Source organism: Protopterus annectens, chromosome 15.part0 (assembly GCF_019279795.1).
Source record: "Protopterus annectens isolate FY-2018-M chromosome 15.part0, PAN1.0, whole genome shotgun sequence".
Taxonomy (NCBI): Eukaryota; Metazoa; Chordata; order Ceratodontiformes; family Protopteridae; genus Protopterus; species Protopterus annectens.
The window spans coordinates 541747050-541764284 of NC_056749.1; positions in this window are offsets into that span (position 1 = coordinate 541747050).

Here is a 17235-nt window from a genome sequence, read left to right on the forward strand (position 1 = left end):
TATATATATATATATATATATATATATATATATCCCACTATATTCCCTTGCATACATGTGCAGGTCCATACATATGCTATCATATTGTAGTACCCCTTACAAGTGGCGTATAGGAGAGTGACTGACCTTGAGAATGCAGCAGGTAACAAATCTGTAGTTCTGGACTACCTCTGTCTGATGTATGCAGTCCACAGCCAATACATAGTGAGGTACAGGTTGTGTGTTCTGGCTGGCATCATTTTTACTAATATGTATGCGAATCAGAGTAAGGTGTCGGTCCCTAGGTTGTCAGTGCATGTGCTATACCTTGTCTCTTGGCCAAGGCTGGGGCATATTGGGCACGCCTATTTCTGCCTACAGAGACAGCCTCAGGGGGGTTCCGCCTCCGAGTCCCCCTGTGGGTGCAGCTGTGGTGACCTATGCACTGGTGGGGGGATTTGTATCCCTTCCCTTTCTGATCCTGCTGCAGCTGTTTATGCAGGGTCATACTGTGTAGCATGGCACATACTGTGAACATTTGTGCACATGTGGCTGGAGAGTACTGCAGGGCTCCACCAAATATATAGAGGCACTGGAACCATGATTTTAATAGCCCAAACACATGCTCTTTGATGTTCCTAGTTTGTGCATTTGCCTCATTATGGCATTCTTTGGTGGGTTTATGTGTATTTCTGATGAGTGTCATCATCCATGGTTTCAGTGCATAGACATCATCCCCCAGTAAATGGCAGTGTGGGATGTCCCCCTAGCAAACATCTGGTATAGCTGGGATGCATGCCAGATATGGAAGTTGTGATAACTGCCAGTGCTGCTAGCACACACATTCAAGATAATGCCCTGGGCTTTGCACACAACTTGGCAGTTGATAGAGTGGTACCCCTTGTGGTTGACATAGATTCTACCCTCCTCACCAGGTGGTGCCTTGATGTGTGCATGAGTGCAATCTATGGCATCCAGTATCTCAGGGTAGTGTGCTACATAGTAGAATAATTGCATACTGCTGGCCCTCTCCTCAGGGGCATTGGGGAAATAAATTTGCTCCCTGGCATGTGGTAGCATGGCATCAAGGAACTGGTGGAGTACCCTGGAAGCAGATGGCTATGAGACCCCCATCATGTCCCCAGTTGGTCTTTGGAAAGTACCTGTAGCTAGTGTCCTAAAGGCTACACATACCTTTGTTTCCACTGGGATGGACTCCCCTCTGTTGGCTCTGTGTCTGAGTTGAGGTAGGCAGAGCTCAGTGAGTTCATAGGTAGCTACTAGGCTATTGGCCCTAGGGCCCATATAAGCCTAGCCAAACAGTACCCTGGCTTTCACCACCCAAGAAAATTATTTTCCTGTGCCCCTGTCGAGCAGAGCCACAGAAGTGATCCTCGGGGTGAATTTCCTATCTCCCATCCAATCATCAAGATTTTTCTTGATGAGTGCTAATGAGGAGTTTTGTTTGATATATAAAGGTAGTTTGTTCCAGAGTATGGGAAGTCTCTGGGACAGGAATCTATCCCTCCAGCATGTTCTGTTTTTGTGGTGACAAGGTTTAGGTCCCTAGAGTGTGTAGCTCGGAGGGATTGGGATTTCTTTAAGTGGAACATGTCCAACAGCTCTGGGCTTCACATAGCTTCGTATGTTAGACAGAGATTGCCTCTGAGTAGGCGATTTGCGATGGAGTAAAGCTGGAGTTTTTTGAGATGGTCTACGTAGGGCATCTGTTTGAGGCCTGTAGTCCTCTTTGTGAGGTATTTCTGCTGCCTTTCCAGTTGTTGTAGATGTCTTGTGAGGTACATACCAAAAGGGGCGTTGTATTCTATTATGGGTCTAATGAGTGATGAGTAGAGGGAAACAATGACCTCTTTTTTCCTGGATGAGAAACCTTTTGTGATGAGGTGTGCCACATAGAAGGATTTCCTGACTACTGTGGCAATGTGATTATCAAAGGAGAGACTACTGTCCACCTGTGTCCCAAGGCCTCTTATCACACTTTCGGTGTTAAGTAGACTATGTGGTAGTTCATGGGTACAGAGTTTTTACCAAAAGGGATGACGATGCACTTTTTGGCATTGAGCTTGAGGCCATGGCTTTGACACCAGGCATCTGTCTCAGTGAGACTCTTTTGTATGATGTCCACATCGTTAGGAGTTTTGATTATGGCTCCTAGTTTGCAGTCACCTGCGAACTTTGTTAGCCAAAGACCTGTGTTAGCCTGTACTTCAGAGAAGTGGATACCAAACAGGAGAGGACCCAGGACTGAACCCTGTGGTACTCCATTTGTCACTGGTCTGAAGTTGGATTTAGAGTCTGCTACTTTCACAGTGTGGGTTCTGTCAGTGAACCAGTTGGCAACCCATCTTGTGACATAGGGATTTATACCTAGTTTAGTGTGTTTATCTATAATTCCAGAGTGGGGGATGGTGTCAAAAGCCTTGGCGAGATCTAGATAGGCTGTGTGAACCACCTTACCCTCATCTATGGCTTTGTTGACTACTTCAAAGACGTCTATAAGGTTTAGGAGACATGATCTGCCTTTTACAAACCTGAACTGGGTAGGGTCCAGAATTTGGAGATTACCAATGCCATTGTTTAAAGTTTCATGGTTCCATAGCCTTACAGACCAGGCTCATCAGGCTAATGGGGTAGTAGTTCCCAGGATCCGTGGTGGCTCCCCCTTTGTGGAGTGGGATAACCGTTGCTGTGTGCCATTCAGTGGGCACAAAGCCTGAGGTGAGGCTGTGATTGAACATGGTACTTAGGTGGGGTGCCAGTTCATTCTGTAGTTCATGTAGAATGCAGCCTGGGATGCTGTCAGGTCCCATGGATACTGTGTTCTTGGCTTTGGAAAGTATTTTTTTTTACCTGTGCAGCCATGATTACAGGAATTTTGCATTCTTCCGGTATAGAGATGGGCCCTTTAGGGGCTCCGAGAGGGTTAAAGTTAGCACTGAACCTATCTGCCAGGATGTTGGCAATATCAGTTGGTTCTGTATATTTAGCACCATTGTACTGTAACTCAGAGCTGTAGTTCATGTAGAACGTAGCCTGGGATGTTGTCAGGTCCCATGGATACTGTGTTCTTGGCTTTGGAGAGTATTTTTTTTTACCTGTGCAGCCGTGATTACAGGAACTTTGCATTCTTCCGGTATAGATATGGGCCCTTTAGGGGATGAGAGAGGGGTAAAGTTAACACTGAACCTATCTGCCAGGATGTTGGCAATATCAGTTGGTTCTGTATATTAAGTGCTATTGTGCTGTAACTCAGAGTAGATCTGAGTGTTGCCATCGAGATTCTTGACATAGCTATAGAATGCTTTGTGGTTGTCTTTAGAATCAGTGGCGATTTTGTTTTCGTAACTAGCTTTGGAGGATTTTATAAGGGATCTCAGCTTCTTACTGAGGCTGACCAGGGAGTTCCTCCAATCATGGGATTTTACTCTTTTTTGCAACAGTTTCTTTCTTCTGTTGTAGAGTTTGTTTATGGCAGGGGACCACCAGATTGGCTTCCTTTTTTTTGGAGGATAGCATCTTGGTTCTGTTAGAGATTGCATGATCCATGCACTTGTGTAAGTGCTTATAAAGTGCATTTGTATAGGATTCAGCAGTTGTACCTCTATTGTCCGTCAGCATGGGTGTCATGAAGTTTGCACTTCTCTCTTAAGAAGAGTGAAGTTGGCTTTGGAGATATTTTTACGGTGGTTTCTCTAATGGGGGGTGGGGGTGGGATGTGGATGTCTAGGGGGATTAGCTTGTGGTCGAATCTTCCTATGAGGAATTGACTGCTGTTGTGGAATACCTGTTGCCCATGTTGGTAATTACCAGCTATAGTTCTTGTAGTATGTCCCTGTCCACCCTGTAGCATTCTACAGTCTCCAGTTCATGTAACTCCCGATAGGTTATCTGGGCCTGAACACTCTTCTTCTTCTCAGTCTAGGCTTATGGTCAGCATCAGTAGCATCTGCATTGACCTCAGCATCTATCACATACATATGGCAAGTCTGTACTCCAATGGTGCAGAGTATGGGGAAAAATCAGATTGTACAGTGTATGCATACTTTATAATGCTCTGCTGTATGTGTAGCCTGTGTCATTGGCTACCTATGATGCATTCCACCTAGCAAGTACATAATTAAGGGGTTTTAATTGCCCTAGTTTAAGTGAAACAGTGCTCATCAGTAATTAATATATCACTGGGTTTTTCAGCCAATTTTTTTTTGACAGCCTGCATTGCTGAGCACTGTGGCACACCACACAAACCGGCACTGCAAAAATAAACAGAGCTTAGCAATCCATAGACACACCCCTATGGAAGTTTACGCTCAGCATGGTGGGGCATCACGCAAACACGATGAAACACATAACCCAGAGGTAAACACATCTTAACAGTCAATGTACATACCCTCCTGCTCAGCTCAGCTGTGTGCTGCTGAGTGCTGCTGAGCTCCAATGAACTTACAAGCAGTCAGACACCCCCCCCCCTTTGATGTCAGCTACCTCTTCTCTGGACACCACTATGGTTCTGTACCTACACTGATGGGATCTGCAGACACAAATACCCATTTGTGCTAATCAGTAACCCCAGCTTATTTGCATACAGATCCATGCACAGAACCTGTAAACTACACGGTTCCAGGCCCTGCCATGTTAGCATGCACAGCTGTGTAACATTGTACATACTCCACACAGGGTCCAATAATGTATTACTGTTACAAACCCACAAATTCTGTTTACTACACTCTTATATTTTTCCATAAAGGCATGTTTGCTCATTGGGGCAAGCTGTGCAAACACACCCAGGGTATTAAAAAAATAAAATTATTTTACATTATTTTCCATATGGTTTTGGACACATGGTGGATAGTTTTACACATATCTGTGTCCACTATGCTATTTCTGACACTCTAAGTACACTTTTATAGCCCCTGTTGTCATTTTAACATGCTGTGCATGGAATTTTTCCATGTACATTATGGACACAAACACGGGGTCTGCAGGACTGCCTATCTGCTTGCTGGATCATTCCACCACCCTCATTTGCATACATTTAACTTGCTTATGAGGTGATTTGCATGCCATGGACACTTCCGTGTTTGCACACCCATGCACGCCCCTCAGCTCCTTTACTGGATTCTGGATTGCACATCTGCTTACTTTCATGTAAGCAGTGTGCCACTATGCCTACATGGAAAATAAATTGGTGTAGGTTTTATTAAACCCCCCCCCATAGTTTTTCACAATATGGGGGGATCCTGAACTTTTACGTTATTTTATTATGTATTCTTGCAAGGATGCAGATTTGTATTTGAATATACCCAAGTTATTAATAAAGGAACCATTGTACATATTTGCTTAGGGGACTCTGGCTCTGGAACTAAATAAAGAATTATGTATGAAGCATTTAATTAGGAGTTAAATGATATGGATGGAGTAAAAAAATTAAGCTTTATAATTTGTTGGAACTGATTATTTGGATGGTTTAAAAAGAAGTATTGACTTTTAATGATTCATATACCTTGATGGCATAATAGCTGAGATGTTAGTATGTGAGTGTTTTACTGCTGAAAAATAATAATAAAGGCATGGTTTTAACAGCCTACCAATAGTGACTTTCAAAAAGTGCTAGTACAAGATACAGAAGACAAAAATTGGGGAGAAAAGCACTTAAACGTGCTCCTCAAAAACAGACTGAATGATGAAAGCATAATAGGTGGAAAATGCAGACTTTTAAAACCACTTTTTATTGAAGCAGAAAAGGCAAATAAAGGCAGACTTGCAGAAACATATCTTAAAAAGTAAGAAAAAAAATAAAACTGAAGCGAACTTTTTTGTGAAATACCGCTTGCAGGGGAAGAGCATCAGGAAGAGAGGGAAAGAAAGCAAATTGAGAGGATGGTATCTACTCACATCAAAGTAAAGGACAGCCACCTAAAAGAAAACATTCAAGAAACTTACAGAGACTGCTTAGATAATACAGCAGTGGGTGATTTTTGTCTACAATTAAATTTTTTAAGGGAAAGCATAGAAGAAGCTGCAGTACCAGTCTTTATGAGAAAAATTATACATTCCTCCTTAAATCAGAAGATAGTAACCTCAAATTAGTGGACTTACAAGAAAGCTGTATGAACTTTAAACAGATGACAATGGGTAAATGAGCCTTTAAGTATGGTGAGAAAGAATATAAACAAAGTTGTAAGGGAATATAGTGAACAAAATGTTCCCATTACTTCTTACCCCTATTTTGACTTAAAAGATGACCTCGAGAAATTGTTATCAGTTATGACTGCCAAAACCTTATAGTACACTAGTAATGAAGTTAGCTAGCCAACATTCACATGTTATGAGGTCACTTAGAGATAGACAAAACTAAGGCAAGACCATTAAAGATTTTACTGCCTATGCCTAGACTTAATGAAATTAGAATTTCTGTGTTTCTAGCCAGAATGTCAGAAAACTGCACTCCATCTTAGATTTAAGAGACCAGTGATCCCAATGCCCACCACAGACATGACATTTGAATATACTGCTATGGACATTGTGGGTACAATAGGAAAATATAACAATGGGTGTAAATATACTAACAATAATGGACTATGCTTCCAAATTTCCAGAAGCAGTACCATTATGCAAAGTCAGTGCTAAGTCTACTTCCAGAGATCAAGTACTGTTATTTTCCAGGGTACTGTATTAATTATGCCTGTGTCTTAAAGCTAAACATCTGAAGATATCAGTATACCATCCACAGACTGATGGATTAGTACAGTAATTCATTAAAACACCAAAGTCCATGCTAAGTTTGGCACAGATGGTAAGAAGTGGGACCAGTTGTTACCCCAATTACTGGTTGCTGTAAGGAAGCCACAAGCTTGAACTGTGTTTACTCCATTAGAACTTTTGTATGGTAGTCATCAGAGTCGACTGCTTCATATTGCTAAGGAAACTTGGGAGGACAAAAATTACCATTTTATAGTGTCACAGAACATCATATTAATCTGCAAGAGAGATTAAAGTTTGTTGTGTCTATAGTAAAGGAAATGCAACAATAAGTTTAGAATAGGAATGCCCATCTTGGAGAATTAAGCCCAGGACATCAGGTGTTACTTTTAGTGCACTCCAAGAGAAAGACAGGCAAATACATCTTATTAATGTGTTCAAGTTATGAGAAAAAAAGCAGACAATGCTGCAGTAGTCCTGCAAGCTGAACTTCACACAAGAGAAAAAACAGACTTTCTACCTGCAGTACAATTAGAGGAACCTTTGTAAAAATGACCAAAGCAAAATGTCAGAAAATTCTTATTAAGAAATAAAGAAGTATTATTAGAAATGTCTGGGAGAACTAAATTAAACTAAGTATAGAAACAACACCTGGAGTGAAGGTTATACTGACACCTTACACAGTCACAGAAACCATTAACAGGAGATGTTCAACAAATGCTCAAACAATGTGTCATAGCAGAGCCCAGTAGTGGCAGTTCCTCAGCCTGATGGAAGTATCAGATTCTCTGATGATAAGAAACAGAACACCATGCCAAAGTTCTGATAGCCATCCCATGCCTAGAGCTGAAGAGTTGATAGAGAACATAGGAAAGGTTAGAACCTTGACAACAATGGACTTGAATTGATACTGGCAAATACCACTTACCCTCTCTGTCTGATAGCCTGTTTCAGTACACAGTGTTACTATTTAGCCTACGAGGAGCCCCACCCATCTTTTTTTTTTTTTTTTTTAGAGGATGATTCATAAAATACCAAAGGTTCACTTCTGCTCATATGCTGCAATATAATTGGATGACATCTTGACAGAGAACTGGGAGTCTCACTTAACAAGAATGCAGAATAAGTTAAAATTCATAAGACTGGTAGGCTTGACTGTAAATGCCAAGAAAAGCTAATTGGCTGTGGTGGAAGCCAAGTACTTAGGATATCTTATAGAAGACGGTGATAAGATCGCAAGCAGAAAAAAAAAAAAAAAAAAAAAAAACAGAGAATGCAAAAAGTATCCTGTTGCCTCCACTAAAACATGTTAAGACTTTTTTCTTGGATTAGCTGAGTACTATAGGAAATGTGTGCCAAATTTTGTGACTATTTCTGTCCTTTGACAAATGTCACATGGGAAAAGCTCCTGTCTGGGTGCAATGGTCTTTTGAGACAGAGAGTGCATTTTATGAACTAAAACAGATTCTGTGTTCTGAACCTGTATTTCTGACTCCTGATTTTACTGAAGAATTCACCTTCTATACTGATGCATTAGAGGAATGTTTAGGAGCAGTGATATCCCAAGGCATTTAACATGAGGAGTACCCAGTGTACTATATCAGCAGGAAGTTGAGCAACAAAGGAGATACTTATCCACTGAAACAGAGTATATGGCTATAAAGTGAGCCCTCTGTGTTTGAAGTACTATTTGTTAGGTAGGCATTTTAGTTTGGTAACTATGCCCCATAGCAATGGCTGAGTGGGCAGATTGATGGCAATACAAAGTTGTGCCAGTGGAACTATCCCCCATGGCATCATCCAGCCTTTTCAATGTACAGTATCCCACAAGTCCATCACAGCCAACAGAAATGCTGAAGCATTATTGAGGACAGACAACCTATTGTTATTGCAGATGTGCAAGAGATCCATCAGAGCTGGATCTGAGGATGCCTCATATGCTAGGCACAGATCGCATCTCAGTAACTGTGGGAGACTGAGTACAGAGATAGGGCCTTAAGGCATTCCAGGTCTTGTAAGTGATATGCCAAAGGGGGAAGTATACCCAGTGATGGGTCTGATAAGGGCTGAGTAGAGTGGTACTAAACTTCCTTGGACCTGGATGCTATACCCTTGCTTATGAGTTGGACAACATAGGTTCATAGGTGTGTACTAGGCTAATGACCCTGGAGCCTTTACAAGCCTAGCCCATAGAAGTGCCCTGGCAGTGTGCATGATTTTCTTAATAGCTTAGCTATGTGATGGTTGAAGGCCAGATTACTGTCTAAATATGTTCCCAGATCCCTAATTATCAGGACAGCTCTTAGGGGTGATTTATCAATGAAGTAACTAGCTTGGGTGGATGATCTCCCAAAGAGCACTATAATGCATTTGTTTGTGTTAAGATTTAATCCATTGCTTTGGCACCAGCCATTTGTTTGTGTTAGGCCCTCTTGTTGGATGTTGATGTCTTAGGGAGACTCTATGAAAGCTCTCAGCTTACAGTCTGCAGACATGGTGAGCCAGAGGCCTTTGACATTAGCCTCCACTTTTGTGAAGTAGATGCCAAACAGGAGTGGGCATAACATGGAGCCTCCTGGTGTATGTGGTCTCATCAATCCTGACTTTTTGGTTCCTATCTGTGAGCCAGCCAGCAATCCAGCTAGTTATGTAGGAATTTATGACTAGTTCTGAGAGCTTGTCAACAATATCTAAGTGGGGTATTGTATCAAATGCCTTGGCCAGTTTAAGGGAGGCGGTATGCATGATTTTCCCCTCATTCATAGCCTTGTTGACCCTCTAGAAGAAGTCTACCAAGTTAAGTAGGCATGACCTTCCCTTAACAAAGCCAAACTGTAATGGGTTCAGTGTCTGTAGGTTTCCAATGTCCTTGTTGATAATTTCTATGATAATTCATTCCATGGCTTTACATATGAGACTTGTCAGACTGATGGTTCTGTAGTTCCTGGGTTGGCTGATGTTCTACCCTTATGAAGAGAGATGGCCATTGCGGCCCTCCATTCACATGGCACATAACCTGTTCTGAGGCTGTAGTTGAAGAGTGCCTCAAGTGGTCCTGTTAGGTCATGTTTTAAGCTATTTAGGAGGCAACTAGGGATATTGTCAGGGCCCACTGAAGCAGTGTTTTTGGCCTTAGTGAACATCATCAGGACCTGTTCCCTGTTGATAGTTGGGGGGGATATGCTAGGATGGATTTCACAGGAAGTAGTAAGGAGAGAAATTAGAGATAAATTTATTAGCCAACAGAGTCGCTATGTCATCCTGGTCAGTGAAGGTTGTGCCATTTACCATCAGTTCTGCATACCGCTGAGTGGTAACTGTAAAGTTCTTGACATAGCTGAAGAAAGCCTTGTGACTGTCCTGAACCTTTGAGGCTATCCTGACCTAGTAATTGGTCTTGTTGGGCTTTATTAGACCTCTTGGTTTCTTGTTTAGTTGAATAAGAAAGCTCTTATCTCTATTAAAGTTGCTTTTTCTGATTTTGGCCATGACTTTTTTTCTTTTGTTATATACCCTGTTAAGGTAAGGATTCCACCAGTGGGTTTTTTTGGGTGTTGGATCTGTGTTTACTTCTGGTAGGTACGCCAGCCTCAATGCAGCCTTTTACCTGTTGCCAAAAAAAGTAGCCAGTCTTTGTCAATTTCATTTATTTCAGTGCTAATAGACAAAACTCTTCAAATACCCAAATATCCACCTAAATAATACTGTCATCCTGACAATTTCTGTATTCATTGGTATTCACTAAGTATATGGTCCAGGTAATGGCTGAGGACCTTAGCCCAGTCTCCCAAATGAATGAAACGACTATGTGGTTAAGTAACCTACTCAGAGTAACACAGTGGACAAACTGAGGTTGTGGGAATCAAACCCTGGATAACGAGAATCCTCTGGGCAAAGTGCAATCTCATAGGTTGTGCTCATAGCTCTCAACTTTCTTTATTGAAGAATTGAAGACAAAGGCAAAATTAATGAATGACAAGGGCCCCAAATCAGGCGCAACTATCAAATATTACTCTAATTCAGATGGACAGTTAACAAAGCAGCAAGTTTTGCATCAGTGTACACTTTCTGAAGAATGAAAGCAAAAGCAAAAATGTTACGAGGCACAGGGCAAAAATATGAGAAAAATCTAATGAAGTAGTGGTTACTTTCTGCTCTAGAGTACTAATGAATGGGCTGTGGCTACAAATGATCTATCTGATCAATAGCTAGTATGTGCAAATTAACCTAATATCAGCTCTGGGGCCCCCAAACATACTTCTCAAATGTCCATGATTTTGTCTCAGACTTTAGCTCTGTCCCACTTAATCCCTTGTAAAACTGGTGATATTTGGCGAAAAAAGTGGTGAATTATACATGTATCATAAGTTCATAGGAGGTTGCTAGGCAATTGGCCCTAGGGTTTTTATAAACCTAGCCATATTATACCCTTGTTCACTTATTGACCAAATTGTATGGTCTATATTTGCAGTGTGAGTCTATGATCAGCACCGACTGTCCTTATCCAAGAGGGACATAGTTGACACATCCTGAGTAAATTTACGGTCTCCCATCAAGTTGTCTAAGTTAAGCTTAAATAAGGTCATTGATGAGCTCTGGTCTACGTGAATTGGGAGTTTGTTCCAGAGAAGTGGCTGTCAATGGGAAACATATCTGCCTCTCCAGCTTGTCCTGTTAATGTTGCAAGCTAGGTTAAGATCCCTAGAGTAAGTGAATCTTGTCCCATTTGACTTATGTGCAGCATTTCAGTTAGGGCAGGGTCCGAGACTGTTCTGTAGGCCAGGCATAAGTCGCCTCTTGGCAGCCTATAAGATACAGAGTACAGTGACAGGGCCTTCTGTCTGTCCATGTAGGTCATGTATTGAAGGCCCTGATTTTTCTTTGTGAGAAACCTCTGAGGTCTGTCCAGCTGTTGCAGGTGTCTGGTGAGGTACATACAGAAAGGAGCATTGTACTCTATTAGTGGTCTGATTAGGGATGAGTACAGAGGAGTTATAACATCCTTAGCTCTGGATGTGATGCCTTTACTTATGAGATGTGCAATGTAGAAGGCCTTCCTTACCACTGTGGACACATGGTGATCAAATTTAAGGCTGCAAGCAACCTGTGTTCCCAAATCTCCCACCACAGGGTTTGAACGAAGGGGGTACTGTTGATATTGAAATTTGCTGGGAATTCCCATTTGCCGAAAGGGATGATAATGCATTTTCTTGTGTTTTGTCTAAGTCCATGGCTTTGACACCAGTCATTTGTCTGTGTAAGCCCTTTTTGTAGTATGTCAACATTGTTGGGGGACTTAGTGATTGCACCCAGTTTGCAGTTATCAGTAAACTTGGTAAGCCACAGGCCATCTATTTTCTCCTGGACTTCTGAGAAATAGATTCCAAACAGTAGGGGGGCCAGCACAGATCCTTATGATACACCACTGGTAACCAATCTGCTGGTAAAGGTGGAATCCCCAACTTTGACTGTATGTGTTCTGTCAGTGAGCCAGTTGGCTACTCATTTAGTGACATATGGGTGAATTTCTCAATGATGCCTGAGTGGGGGATGCCTTTTCTAAGTCAAGATAGGCTGTATGAACTGTTTTGCCTTCATCCAGGGCTTTGGTGACATTCGCAAAGAAGTCCACCAGGTTTAATAAGCACGATCTGCCCTTAATAAAGCCAAATTAGGTCAGGTCAAGAGTTTGATGGGCACCTATGTCTTTGTTGATAAGGTCCATGATGATTCTCTCAATGGCCTTGCAGATATAAGGCTGGTTAGGCTTATGGGTCTATTGTTTCCAGGGTCTGTTAATGGACCCCCTTTGTACAAAGGAATTACTGTTACTGTTTTCCATTCTGCTGGGACAAAGCCAGTTCTTAGACTGTGGTTAAAGAGAGTGCCAAGTGATTTCACTAGGTCCTATTTTAGACCATTTAGTAGGTAGCCTGGGATGTTATCCGGTCCCATAGAGGCTGTGTTTTTGGCCATGGAGAGTGAGGTTATGACCTGCTCTTTGGAGATATGAGGTAGAGGACTGGTGACAGGTATGCTTTGGGGTGTGTCTGGTGTGGACAAGGGGTAAAGTTTGTACCATATCTGTCTGTTAGCATGTTGGCTATGTCCTCAGGGTCAGTATGAGTGGTACCATCCACTGTTAGTTAGGCACAAAGCTAGGCCTTCCCTTTTAGATTTCTGACATATCTAAACAATCCCTTGTGATTATCCTTAGCTAGTTTAGCTTTGTAATTAGGTTTACAGGACTTTACAAGATATCTAATTTGCTTGTTCAAGCTGTGGAGGGTGTCCTTCCTCTGCATTAGTTTCTTCCTTGTTGATGTCCACCAGGGTGGCTTTTTTTTTTTTTTTTTTTGTGAGAACCTTGTTTTGATACGTTCAGGTACAACCAAGTCTATACATTTGTATATGTGTTTATACAGCTACAGAGCATTTGTGTACACCTCTGTATAGAAGTCATTGTTGACGGTGGTAGCGGGGGGTTTGAAACTATTTATGCCATCGCTTAGGAGGCTATAGTTTTCTTTGGAGGAATTTTTCATCCTTTTTGCTCTTGGGGAGGGGGGGTTAGGTATAATCGCTACTTTGAATGAGACTGATTTATGATCAGACCTTACCAGAGAGGGCAACACACAGAGGGTAGTGCAGAGCCCCCCCCCCTATGTTGGTGAGTACTAAGTCTAGGACATTTGAGCCCCTTGTGTGGGCGCAGACTATCCGTTCTAGAGTTTTTGTATTAACAAAGTCCAGGAACCTTAGAGCAAGCATGTTTTTGCTCATATATGACTCCCAATCGATTGAAGGATACTTGAAATCACCCATGACCAAGGTGTCTGTTTGTATAGTGATTAACTCAAGTAGGTCCAGGTAGGCAGAGTGATTTTCATGGTTCATGGTGGGGGACCTATAGCTAACAATGATACGGAAAGGAATTTTACCTAAAGTTAGTTGGACTCGGAGTAGCTGTAGGGAGTTGTACTGTTTGACCAGTCTTGAGGTGTATTTGTCTTTAATGAAGATGGATACATCTCCGGCTTTGGTTCTTTCATGCTCGTTTTGAGGTCTGAACATGTGGAAGGCATTGTAGCCTTGCATGGCCAGGGTGCTCTCTATGGCCTTGAACCATGTCTCTGTGACTAAACAGACATCTGCATCTTCCAAGGTAAGGAGCGCTTCCAGTGAGTGCAGTTTCTGATTTACACTTGCCTCTAGTAGATTTTTTTATGTTGGGAATTTTGTTGTTATGACATTGCCTAAAAAAGGCACTATGGGGAGGCAAGTACCTTTGCCAGTAACTGAAAGTCAAGAGGCGATAGGTGAAGACCATCTCTGACAAAGCAGCATGGTCTGTTGACCATATCTTCCCAGGCTGACAAATAGCGGATTCCCCTGGATTGACACCAGAAGCTAAGCCAATTCTTGAAGTCAGTCATTATTTGTTTATATTGCGGCATCATCCTGGGTGAAGGTAGAATGCTGATTAGGGCTAGGCACATATCTGCCTGGGACACATAATCTGATAGCTCAATCATGTATCTCTTCATATAGTCCAGTGAGGTACGTCTCAAGTCATTCACTCCAACACGGACTATGACAGAGTCATAATGGTACTTGTTGTTGATAGACGAGTATGTGAGTGATCTGATGGATCATGGCACCAAACAGGCAGCTGACTGTGACCTTTTCCTTGTCCAGCCTGGTGAAGGGGACATCTTTGTGTCTCACTATGGAGTCGCCTATAACCAAGACATTTGGTTTTGAGGTGTTTTGTCTTAGGGGATTGTTGATTGAGATGTGGTTGTGTGTATTATTATGTGTAGTGGATTCTTTTGGGCCTGCAGTTTGTGCAGTAGGTTTGCTCTTGGGAGGTCTCTGATCTTTAGGTAGTCTTCTAGAGAGTACCTCTGTGTATGTCGGTTGTAAAGTGTGTGCAATGACAACCTGTCTGATATCTGGTTTGTTGTTAAGTCAGAAAACGGATTCCAAATTCATAGTATAGATACATCTTTCACATATTGTTTTAGGAGTAACTGGTTGTCAGTATACATGAGCAGTTGTTACATTGCCTCAGGATGCCCATGTCAATCAGGCTGGCTGGGAAATGGTGGAAAACTGTCTGTCCATTACTGCAGGTATATACTGTAGTAACTAGTGGGGAGTGGGCTACATGAACCAGATTTTCCTGTAAAACTAACAAAAAGTGACTATTCTGTGGAAGGCTGGAGGCAGAAAACTGCATCAGTGCTTCAAAATGCACAATGAGTTGCTTGTAGGACAGCAATGCACAACTGTGTTGTGCATAGTGAAGCAGGGGAGCTTAGGAAGGTTCCCTACCAGATATTTTGGGAAAATTGTCTTTCTAAGCATTTGCTTCTATGTACGGCTATACACAGCTGTGCTAAACCCCGTTGGGTGATGTGCAGCTATGTGCAAATGTGAGACTTAAACCCAAGTGAAGTTAAACAAGTTTAAAACAAAGTAACCAATGGGAAAGCCCAAGACAGAGACTTATACCAGGAGTCCTCAACTCAGACGGGTCCTAGGCTGCACACTTTTGCCACAAGGGTCCACAAGGGTGCAGGGGGGGGGCTTCTTAATGTAAGATGGCTGGTTTTAGTGCTCAGTTGATACCAAACAGTCCAGATTCAGCAAGTCTGAATCTAGCCTATGCTATAAAACGCAGAAGTACTAGAAATTCAAAGTGCAGAAAATCACACTCACAACAGCAAAAAAACAGTTTAAATAAAGCAGCAGTTCAGTAGAATACTCCCACATGAGAGTAGACCACAAACCTTCCTAGTGTGAAATACCTGTTCTGTAACCCAAGTGCTTAAACCAGAACAAAGACACTTAGAATAACAGGCACAATAAGCCTTTACCAGCAATTCACAGCTTAGAAGGGTATAGGCTACACTCTCCTGCTACAAGAGTCTAGACCACAAACCTTCCTGATGCAAAATAACTGGTTTGGAGCCCAAGTGCTTAAACCAGAACTAAGTCACTTTTAGAATAACAGACACAACATGCCTTCAACCAGCCATTCCCATCTTAGAAGGTGTAGTCTTATTTTACTTCAGAAAATGTAAATTAATTCATGCTCTCTTATTCTGTCAATTTGTAATAGTTTAACATTTTTAAAAAGTGACCCTGATTATTTCTGGATATGACTCTTTAATCGAGAGCTGTAACCCCAAGATTGCTTAGTAATTCCAGTCATAACTTTCAACCTTCCATCACTAAAATGAGGAACGCAACCTCTCATAATATGGAACAACTTGGCAAAATGTGGAACACAGACTAGACAGCTAAGAACTTGTATAATTTATTTCTATTTACCAAGGATATCAGTCTAAAAACTACTAACACTCAATGCATGGCAGACCCTTTTAATGTGGAACTTCGAGGAACGTGAACTTTGTAAGACCTGGAATGAGGTATGGTTCTGGCATACTTCTCAACCTCCTATCAAAAGAAATTTGGTCAAGCCTAAAATAATGGTAGGAGCTAAGGCCCAAAAATAGGGACAGATTTTAAATATTGCTATAGTAAACTTTGAAGATAGGGGAGAAATGGCTCCTGAGAGTACTAATATCAGTGTGGAGAGAAAGGGTTATCACAGATGATTGGAGAATAAGTATACTTCTGCCAGTGTAGAAGAACAAAGGGGACATCCACAACTGTGGGCAATACAGAGGCATCAAACTCCTATCACATTGCATGAAAGATCTGGAGAGGGTGACTGATAGGTGGATATGCAGAGTAGTAGAATGTAAGATGAGAAGTTCGGATTCAGATCAGGGTGCAGCACAACTGACCCGATGTTTGCAGTGAGACAGATACTTGAGAAGACGTTAGAGATGAGGAGAGAGTCCAACTGGGCATTCCTAGACTTGGAGAAAGCATAAGACAAGGTCCCAAAGAAAGCTGATCTGGGCAGTACTGCGGTGGTTTGAAAGTCCCAGAAACATTGGTAGAATTAGTGTAGGCTATGTACAAGGACCTAATGACTCGAGTACAGTGTTTAGCCTTACAGAGGGGTTCCCAGTGGGAGTGGGTGTACACCAGGGTTCAGCTCTGAGCCCACTGCTGTTCATACTGGTGATGGACTACATTAGCAAACAGGTCGGAGGGGACAGATCAACAAAGTTACTATATGCAGATGATGTGGTATTACAGGCAGACTCTGAGCTAGAACTTCAGCAAAAGAAAGGAGAATGGAATGCAAAACTGAAGGCACAAGGGATGAAACTAAGCACAGATAAGATGGTGGTAATGGCAGAAAACTGGAGAAATCAGAAGAAGCTGAGAATAGAGATAAAAGGGAAGATAGTGGAACAGGTAAACAGCTTCAAGTATCTGGGAGGGGTGGTTAAGGAGAAGGGAAATCTGAATGAAGAGGTCAAAGCCAGAATCAGAGGGGCTGCAGCCAACTGGTATACAGTGTCAGGTGTAGTCTATGACAGAAGAATGCCAATGAAATTGAAAATTAAGGTGTACAAAACAGTGGTGTGACCAGTACTACTGTATGGTACA